The sequence below is a fragment of the Strix uralensis genome, chromosome 34 (genome assembly GCF_047716275.1).
Source record: "Strix uralensis isolate ZFMK-TIS-50842 chromosome 34, bStrUra1, whole genome shotgun sequence".
NCBI lineage: Eukaryota > Metazoa > Chordata > Aves > Strigiformes > Strigidae > Strix > Strix uralensis.
The window spans coordinates 1,729,715-1,741,723 of record NC_134005.1 but is presented as its reverse complement, the minus strand read 5'-3'; the positions used below and the strand labels follow the sequence as shown (position 1 = coordinate 1,741,723).

The window sequence follows — 12,009 nt, the reverse complement described above, 5'->3', positions numbered from 1 at the left end:
CAACCACCGCAACAACAACCCCCGCACAACAACTGCCGCAACAACAACCACCGCAACAACAACCACTGCAACAACTACCACCGCACAACAACCACCGCACAACAACCACCGGAAAAACAACCACCACACAACAACCACCGGAAAAACAACCACCACACAACAACCACCGCAACAACAACCACCTCAACAACAACCACCGGAAGAAGAACCACTGCAACAACAACCACCGCACAACAACCACCGGAACAACAACCACCGCACAACAACCACCGCACAACAACCACCGCACAACAACCACCGCAACAACAACGACCTCAACAACAACCACCCCAACAACTACCACCGCAACAACAACCACCGCAACAACCACTGCAACAACAACCACTGCAACAACCACCGCAACAACAACTACCGCAACAAAAACCACCGTAAAACAACCACCGCAACAACAACCACCACACAACAACCACCGCAACAACAACCACCACACAACAACCACCGCAACAACAACCACCTCAACAACAACCACCGCAACACAACCACCGCACAAAACCCACCGCACAACAACCACCGCAACAACAACCACCACACAACAACCACCGCAACAAGAACCACCGCGCAACACCCACCGCAACAACAACCACCGCACAACAAACACTGCAACAACAACCACCGCAACAACCACCGCAACAATAACCACCGCAACAACAACCACCGCAACAACAACCACCGCAACAACAACCGCCGTACAAGAACCAACGCAGAACAACCACCACAACAACAACCACCGCAACAACAACCACCACACAACAACCACCGCAACAAGAACCACCGCACAACAACCACCGCAACAACAACAACCGCAGAACAACCACCGCGCAACACCCACCGCAACAACAACCACCGCACAACAAACACTGCAACAACAACCACCGCAACAACCACCGCAACAATAAACACCGCAACAACAACCACCGCACAACAACCACCGCAACAACAACCGCCGTACAAGAACCAACGTAGAACAACCACCGCAACAACAACCACCGCAACAACAACCACCGCAACAACAACCACCGCAACAACAACCACCGCAACAACAACCACCGCACAACCACCACCACAACAACCGCCGCAACAACAACCACCGCACAACAACTGACGCAACAAAAACAACCGCAACAACAACCACTGCAACAACTACCACCGCACAACAACCACCGGAAAAACATCCACCGCACAACAACCACCGCACAACAACCACCGCAACAACCACTGCAACAACAACCACCGCAAGAAAACCACCGCGCAACTACCGCAACAACAACCACCGCACAACAACCACCGCACAACAACCACCGCAACAACCACCACAACAACAACCATCGCGCAACAACCACCGCACAACACCCACTGCAACAACAACCACTGCAACAACAGTCACCGCAACAACAACCACCGCACAACAACTACCGCAACAACAACCACTGCAACAACTACCACCACACAACAACCATCGCGCAACAACCACCGCACAACAACTACCGCAACAACAACCACTGCAACAACTACCACCGCACAACAACCACCGGAACAACAACTACCACACAACAACCACCACACAACCACCGCAAAACAACCACTGCAACAACAACCACCGCAAAACAACCACTGCAACAACAACCACCGCAACAACAGTCACCGCACAACAACCACCGGAACAACAACCACTGCAATAACTACCACCGCACAACAACCACCGCAACAACTACCACCGCACAACAACCACCGCACAACAACCACCGCAACAACCACTGCAACAACAACCACCGCACGAAAACCACCGCACAACTACCGCAACAACAACCACCGCACAACAACCACCGCAACAACCACCGCACAACAAACATCGCGCAACAAAGACCGCACAACTACTACTGCAACAACAACCACCGCAACAACAGTCACCGCAACAACAACCACCGCACAACAACCACCGGAACAACAACTACCACACAACAACCACCGCACAACCACCGCAAAACAACCACCGCAACAACAACCACTGCAACAACCACCGCACAACAACCACCGCACAACAACCACCGCAACAACAACCACCACACAACCACCGCAACAACAACCACCGCAACAACAACCACCGCACAACAACCACTGCAACAACCACCGCAACAACAACCATCGCGCAACAACCACCGCACAACACCCACTGCAAAAACAACCACTGCAACAACAGTCACCGCAACAACAACCACCGCACAACAACTACCGCAACAACAACCACTGCAAGAACAACCACCGCACAACAACCACCAGAACAACAAGCACCGCACAACAACCACCGCAACAACAACCACTGCAACAACCACCGGAACAACCACCACAACAACAACCACCGCAACAACAACCACCACAAAACAACCACCACAACAACCACCGCAACAACAACCACCGCACAACAACTGCCGCAACAACAACCATCGCAACAACGACCACTGCAACAACTACCATCGCACAACAACCACCGCACAACAACCACCGGAAAAACAACCACCGCACAACAACCACCGCAACAACCACCGCAACAACAACCACCGCAAGAAAACCACCGCACAACTACTGCAACAACAACCACCGCACAACAACCACCGCACAACAACCACCGCGCAACAACCACCACAACAACAACCACCGCAACAACAACCACCGCGCAACAACCACCACAACAACAACCACCGCACAACAACCACCGCAACAACAACCACAACAACAACCACCGCAACAACAACCACCGCACAACTACCACCGTAACAACCACTGCAACAACAACCACCGCAAGAACAACCACCGCACAACTACCGCAACAACAACCACCGCACAACAACCACCGCACAACAACCACCGCAACAACCACCGCAAAACAACCACTGCAACAACAACCACCGCAACAACAACCACTGCAACAACAACCACCGCAACAACAACCACTGCAACAACAACCACTGCAACAACCACCGCAACAACAACCACCACACAACCACCGCAACAACAACCACCGCAACAACAACCACCGCACAACAACCACTGCAACAACCACCGCAACAACAACCATCGCGCAACAACCACCGCACAACACCCACTGCAAAAACAACCACTGCAACAACAGTCACCGCAACAACAACCACCGCACAACAACTACCGCAACAACAACCACTGCAAGAACAACCACCGCACAACAACCACCAGAACAACAAGCACCGCACAACAACCACCGCAACAACAACCACTGCAACAACCACCGGAACAACCACCACAACAACAACCACCGCAACAACAACCACCACAAAACAACCACCACAACAACCACCGCAACAACAACCACCGCACAACAACTGCCGCAACAACAACCATCGCAACAACGACCACTGCAACAACTACCATCGCACAACAACCACCGCACAACAACCACCGGAAAAACAACCACCGCACAACAACCACCGCAACAACCACCGCAACAACAACCACCGCAAGAAAACCACCGCACAACTACTGCAACAACAACCACCGCACAACAACCACCGCACAACAACCACCGCGCAACAACCACCACAACAACAACCACCGCAACAACAACCACCGCGCAACAACCACCACAACAACAACCACCGCACAACAACCACCGCAACAACAACCACAACAACAACCACCGCAACAACAACCACCGCACAACTACCACCGTAACAACCACTGCAACAACAACCACCGCAAGAACAACCACCGCACAACTACCGCAACAACAACCACCGCACAACAACCACCGCACAACAACCACCGCAACAACCACCGCAAAACAACCACTGCAACAACAACCACCGCAACAACAACCACTGCAACAACAACCACCGCAACAACAACCACTGCAACAACTACCACCGCACAACAACCACCGCAACAACAAACACCGCAGGAACAACCACCGGAACAACCACCGGAAAAACCAACGCAACAACAACCACCGCACAAAACCCACCGCACAACAACCACCGAAACAACAACCACCACACAACAACCACCGCAACAACAACCACCACAACCACCGCACAACAACGACCGCAACAACAACCAACGCAACAACAACCACCGCAACAACCACCACAACCACCGCACAACAAACTCCGCAACAACAACCACCGCACAACAACCACCGCAACAACAACCACCGAAACAACAACCACTGCAACAACAACCACCGCAACAACAACCACCGCAACAACAACCACCGCACAACAGCCACCGGAACAACAACCACGGCAACAACAACCACTGCAACAACCACCGCACAACAACCACCGCACAACAACCACCGCACCAACCACCGCAAAACAACCACCGCACAAAAACCACCGCAACAACAACCACCGCAAAACAGCCAACGCAACAACAACCACCGCAACAACCACCGCAACAACAACCACCGCACAACAACCACCGCAACAACAACCATCGCGCAACAACCACCGCACAACACCCACTGCAACAACAACCACCGCAACAACAGTCACCGCACAACAACCACCGGAACAACAACCACCGCAAGAAAACCACCGCACAACAACCACCGCACAACAACCACCGCACAACAACCACCGCACAACAACCACCGCAACAACAACCACCGCACAACAACTGCCGCAACAACAACCATCGCAACAACGACCACTGCAACAACTACCATCGCACAACAACCACCGCACAACAACCACCGGAAAAACAACCACCGCACAACAACCACCGCAACAACCACCGCAACAACAACCACCGCAAGAAAACCACCGCACAACTACTGCAACAACAACCACCGCACAACAACCACCGCACAACAACCACCGCGCAACAACCACCACAACAACAACCACCGCAACAACAACCACCGCGCAACAACCACCACAACAACAACCACCGCACAACAACCACCGCAACAACCACAACAACAACCACCGCAACAACAACCACCGCACAACTACCACCGTAACAACCACTGCAACAACAACCACCGCAAGAACAACCACCGCACAACTACCGCAACAACAACCACCGCACAACAACCACCGCACAACAACCACCGCAACAACCACCGCAAAACAACCACTGCAACAACAACCACCGCAACAACAACCACTGCAACAACAACCACCGCAACAACAACCACTGCAACAACTACCACCGCACAACAACCACCGCAACAACAAACACCGCAGGAACAACCACCGGAACAACCACCGGAAAAACCAACGCAACAACAACCACCGCACAAAACCCACCGCACAACAACCACCGAAACAACAACCACCACACAACAACCACCGCAACAACAACCACCACAACCACCGCACAACAACGACCGCAACAACAACCAACGCAACAACAACCACCGCAACAACCACCACAACCACCGCACAACAAACTCCGCAACAACAACCACCGCACAACAACCACCGCAACAACAACCACCGAAACAACAACCACTGCAACAACAACCACCGCAACAACAACCACCGCAACAACAACCACCGCACAACAGCCACCGGAACAACAACCACGGCAACAACAACCACTGCAACAACCACCGCACAACAACCACCGCACAACAACCACCGCACCAACCACCGCAAAACAACCACCGCACAAAAACCACCGCAACAACAACCACCGCAAAACAGCCAACGCAACAACAACCACCGCAACAACCACCGCAACAACAACCACCGCACAACAACCACCGCAACAACAACCATCGCGCAACAACCACCGCACAACACCCACTGCAACAACAACCACCGCAACAACAGTCACCGCACAACAACCACCGGAACAACAACCACCGCAAGAAAACCACCGCACAACAACCACCGCACAACAACCACCGCACAACAACCACCGCACAACAACCACCGCAACAACAACCACCGCACAACTACCGCAACAACAACCACCGCACAACAACCATCGCGCAACAACCACCGCACAACACCCACTGCAACAACAACCACCGCAACAACAGTCACCGCAACAACAACCACCGCACAACAACCACTGCAACAACAACCACCGCACAACAACCACTGGAACAACAACTACCACACAACAACCACCGCACAACCACCGCAAAACAACCACTGCAACAACAACCACCGCAACAACAACCACTGCAACAACAACCACCGCACAACAAACACCGCAACAACAACCACCGCACAACAACCACCGCAACAACAACCACCACAACAACTACCGCAACAACAACCGCCGCGCAACAACCACAACAACAACCACCGCAACAACAACCCCCGCACAACAACTGCCGCAACAACAACCACCGCAACAACAACCACTGCAACAACTACCACCGCACAACAACCACCGCACAACAACCACCGGAAAAACAACCACCACACAACAACCACCGGAAAAACAACCACCACACAACAACCACCGCAACAACAACCACCTCAACAACAACCACCGGAAGAAGAACCACTGCAACAACAACCACCGCACAACAACCACCGGAACAACAACCACCGCACAACAACCACCGCACAACAACCACCGCACAACAACCACCGCAACAACAACCACCGCAACAACAACCACCGCAACAACAACCACCGCAACAACCACCGCAACAACCACCACCGCAACACCACTGCAACACAACCACCGCACAACAACCACCACAACAACTACCGCAACAACAACCGCCGCGCAACAACCACAACAACAACCACCGCAACAACAACCCCCGCACAACAACTGCCGCAACAACAACCACCGCAACAACAACCACTGCAACAACTACCACCGCACAACAACCACCGCAACAACAAACACCGCAGGAACAACCACCGGAACAACCACCGGAAAAACCAACGCAACAACAACCACCGCACAAAACCCACCGCACAACAACCACCGAAACAACAACCACCACACAACAACCACCGCAACAACAACCACCACAACCACCGCACAACAACGACCGCAACAACAACCAACGCAACAACAACCACCGCAACAACCACCACAACCACCGCACAACAAACTCCGCAACAACAACCACCGCACAACAACCACCGCAACAACAACCACCGAAACAACAACCACTGCAACAACAACCACCGCAACAACAACCACCGCAACAACAACCACCGCACAACAGCCACCGGAACAACAACCACGGCAACAACAACCACTGCAACAACCACCGCACAACAACCACCGCACAACAACCACCGCACCAACCACCGCAAAACAACCACCGCACAAAAACCACCGCAACAACAACCACCGCAAAACAGCCAACGCAACAACAACCACCGCAACAACCACCGCAACAACAACCACCGCACAACAACCACCGCAACAACAACCATCGCGCAACAACCACCGCACAACACCCACTGCAACAACAACCACCGCAACAACAGTCACCGCACAACAACCACCGGAACAACAACCACCGCAAGAAAACCACCGCACAACAACCACCGCACAACAACCACCGCACAACAACCACCGCACAACAACCACCGCAACAACAACCACCGCACAACTACCGCAACAACAACCACCGCACAACAACCATCGCGCAACAACCACCGCACAACACCCACTGCAACAACAACCACCGCAACAACAGTCACCGCAACAACAACCACCGCACAACAACCACTGCAACAACAACCACCGCACAACAACCACTGGAACAACAACTACCACACAACAACCACCGCACAACCACCGCAAAACAACCACTGCAACAACAACCACCGCAACAACAACCACTGCAACAACAACCACCGCACAACAAACACCGCAACAACAACCACCGCACAACAACCACCGCAACAACAACCACCACAACAACAACTACCGCAACAACAACCGCCGCGCAACAACCACAACAACAACCACCGCAACAACAACCCCCGCACAACAACTGCCGCAACAACAACCACCGCAACAACAACCACTGCAACAACTACCACCGCACAACAACCACCGCACAACAACCACCGGAAAAACAACCACCACACAACAACCACCGGAAAAACAACCACCACACAACAACCACCGCAACAACAACCACCTCAACAACAACCACCGGAAGAAGAACCACTGCAACAACAACCACCGCACAACAACCACCGGAACAACAACCACCGCACAACAACCACCGCACAACAACCACCGCACAACAACCACCGCAACAACAACCACCGCAACAACAACCACCGCAACAACAACCACCGCAACAACCACCGCAACAACCACCACCGCAACACCACCGCAACACAACCACCGCACAACAACCACCACAACAACTACCGCAACAACAACCGCCGCGCAACAACCACAACAACAACCACCGCAACAACAACCCCCGCACAACAACTGCCGCAACAACAACCACCGCAACAACAACCACTGCAACAACTACCACCGCACAACAACCACCGCACAACAACCACCGGCAAAACAACCACCACACAACAACCACCGGAAAAACAACCACCACACAACAACCACCGCAACAACAACCACCTCAACAACAACCACCGGAAGAAGAACCACTGCAACAACAACCACCGCACAACAACCACCGGAACAACAACCACCGCACAACAACCACCGCACAACAACCACCGCAACAACAACCACCGCAACAACAACCACCGCAACAACAACCACCGCAACAACCACCGCAACAACCACCACCGCAACACCACCGCAACACAACCACCGCACAACAACCACCGCAACAACAACCACCGCAACAACAACCACCGCAACAACAACCACCGCACAACAACCACCGCAACAACAACCACCGCAACAACCACCGCACAACAACCACCGCAACGCATGTGAATCGTGGCCATTTCACTGTGGGGTCCATGTCACAGTGGCCAGTGGGTCAGTGGTGGCCATGTCACTGTGGGTGCTACTTTACAGTGGGCAGCAGGTCAGTGGTGGCCATGTCAGTGTGGAGGCCATGTCACAGTGGGCAGCAGGTCAGTGGTGGCCATGTGTCACGGTCCACTTGGTGGACTCGTGATGGTTCGTTTGCCACGATCTTGAAAGTGCAAAATTATGGTGACCAACACCAAAGGGGATAGCAGTAATCAAACAGTGAAACTCTATTGGTTTGCCTGTGAATAGGCACGTGATAGTTAGAGATGGGTGAAGGAAAGGAGAAAAGTAAAGTTAAGTTTAGAGAGAAGAGGGAGAGAGGTTATAGCTCCCACCGCTGATCTCACGACGTCCTAATTGTCCCGGGTCCAGCTGATGCTGCGTTGTCGATCGTCATGGTCCTTGCTGGGGAAGCTTCCAATTTTTGTTGTCCAGAAGTCATCTTTTATGCTTAGTAACACACCTTGCTCCTCCTCTGCCTCAGGGGTCTCCGCCCTTCTCAGAATTCAATTATCATATCTCCACCCCTCTCGAGCAAGGCCATCGCGCGTGCGCGGATGGGGAGTGTCCGAGGTGTGGTCAGTCTCGGAGGCGGGTAACCTTCAACCAGGAGGTGTGTTTTGGTATTATAATGAAGCAAAGTTCATCTGAGGTTCATGATTTCTTCATTGGTGTTATGGCAACAGTCGCGATCCATCTTTTTGACAATGGCTATGCAATTATCACTAACCGCTCTGGCTAGGCCCAGGTACCGAACAATAGCACAACACTCTTTGGTGTATGTTCAATGGTGGATGTTGGGAAGTTGGATGGTGGATGCTGGATTTTGGGATGGTGGATGGTGGATGGTGTAAAGGTGGTTGGAGGATGGTGGATGGTTGATTGTGGGAAGGTGGATAGTCTGAAGGTTGTTGGTGGGTGGTGGATGGTGGATTGTGGTATGCTGGATGGTGGATGTTGGAAGCTGGATGTTCGATTGTGGATTGTGTGATGGCAGATGGTGGATTGTGGGAAGGTGGATGGTGGGAGGTTGGGTGGTGGATGGTGGATTGTGGGATGGTTGAGGGTGGGAAGGTGGATGGTGGATGTTGGACTGTGGTATGGTTGATTGCGGGAAGATGAATGGTGGATGTTGGATTGTAGGATGGTTGATGGTGGATTGTGGATGGTGAATGGTGGAAGGTGGGATGTTGCATGGTGGATTGTGGATTTTGGGATGGTGGATGGTGTGAAAGTTGTTGGTGGATGGTGGGTTGTGCGAATGTGGATGGTGGATGTTCGATTCAGGGAAAAAGGATGGTGGATTGTGTATGGTCTATTGTGGGATGGGGGATGGTAGAAGGTGTGAAGGTGGTTGGATGATGGTGGATGGTGAATTGTGGGAAGGTGGATGATAAATTGTGGATTGTGGGATGGTGGATGGTTGGATGGTGGGTGGTGGATGGAAGAATGTGGGATGGTGGATTGTGAATAATGAGCAGGTTGATGACTGATTGTGGATGGTGGGCAGTGGGATGGTGGATGGTGTGAAGGTGTTTGGAGGATGGGGGGTGGTGGATGTTGGAAGGAGGATGGTTGATGGTGGATGGTGGGAACGTGGATGGTTGCCGATGCGGAAGTCTCGGACACAACTTAGATGACCAATTTGATCAAGTTGATGTCACTTTATTAAAGGCTACACAGCAATTTATACTCTATCACAAGCTTCACGCGCCGCTATCTTATTGCTAATAGGCTAAAGCTACTTGTTCACGTGCCCTTCTGCCCTCTATGATTGGTCCCAGTGTGGTGTCCACGCGCTGCTCTCCCCCCAGGTAGACCCCCTGTTTTCGACATTCCAACATCTTTATCTCTTGGGCAGGAATGTGGTTTCTCAGGCTGTCTCGGCCTTGTTTATGTCCTCAAACACAGCTGCAGCTTGCTGTTACAGTGAGGCCCCTTGGTCTGGATCGCTCACAACATGTCCGTTGTTCTCCAGCGATGCCACAAATCCCCCTTTTTGTTTTTGAGCAATCCAGACCCCCCTGTGGTCCTGTGCTAAAAACATTGCACCGACAGTCCTCTGCAGGGCCCTTTGCAGAAGGCCTATAAGGCAAGGGAGCATTAAGAGCACAGTCACTACAATCAAAAGGACTACTCCGACAGTTTTGACTCATGTTATCAACCAACCAGATAATCCCCAACCTTTAAACATCCTTGTCAGCCAGTCCAAGCCATCATCTTCTGTTAAGCGTTTGACTCCATCCTTCAATTGCTGAATGCTTTTAAAAATAGATTCTGAATGATCGGATAGATTCATACAGCACATTCCTTCAAATTCAGCACAACCATGTCCTTGTGCTAGAAGCAAAAGTCAATCGCAGCTCTATTTTATAACGTAGCATGTCTGACACTATCAGCATCAGTTAAAAGACCACTTAAAGCCAAAGAAGTAGCATTAGTTTGTTTGCTAAGCCAAAACTGCAGTGGATTTGGCCATGTATCCACAGGTATTTCTACCAAGCACGTAGAGAACGGATTTTCAGGGCTTGCGGTGGCGTTTGGTTGTGAGACCACCCATCCTTCACTTTGAGGCAGGTTCCAATACAGGCCGAACACCGAGCAAGAACCCAGCGAGAGCCGGCATCTGTGCAAACACAAACATAACCCTTGCTCCAAGTTAATATCTCATTCGGTTTCTGTTTCATCTTTCTTAACTTCCTTTTTCCAGGGTCTCACCCATCGACTCGGAACCCATCTAGTGCCGGTATCGGTAATAACGCAGGCATAGCCTCGACCTGTCATTTTTAGTTCCACAGGTCCTTTCCACTCTCCTATAGCAACATCTTTGTACTGAGCAAAAGCACCATCTCCACACCGGCTTATATCGGATTTCAGATCCATACTATGTATTACTACTGGTGGTTCCTCCCTATCACCTGTGAGCCGTAAGTACTTTAACACATACACCGCTTTTGCAAATGGTTCTGCAGCAGCCAAGACCTCTCCCCCTTTTTGTTTTTGCAAAAGCACTTT

At 52.0% G+C, this 12,009-nt stretch overlaps 1 long non-coding RNA gene across 1 annotated transcript; it reads right to left on the bottom strand.

Annotated features, from left to right (window-relative positions):
• Positions 1 to 10,646: 10,646 nt before the first annotated feature.
• LOC141936813 (uncharacterized) lies at positions 10,647 to 11,611 on the bottom strand. The gene is made up of 2 exons (XR_012626821.1): positions 11,179 to 11,611; positions 10,647 to 11,079 (listed from the first exon to the last, which is right to left on the bottom strand). It is a non-coding gene; the product is annotated as an uncharacterized LOC141936813 (long non-coding RNA).
• Between the last annotated feature and the right edge of the window lie 398 nt (positions 11,612 to 12,009).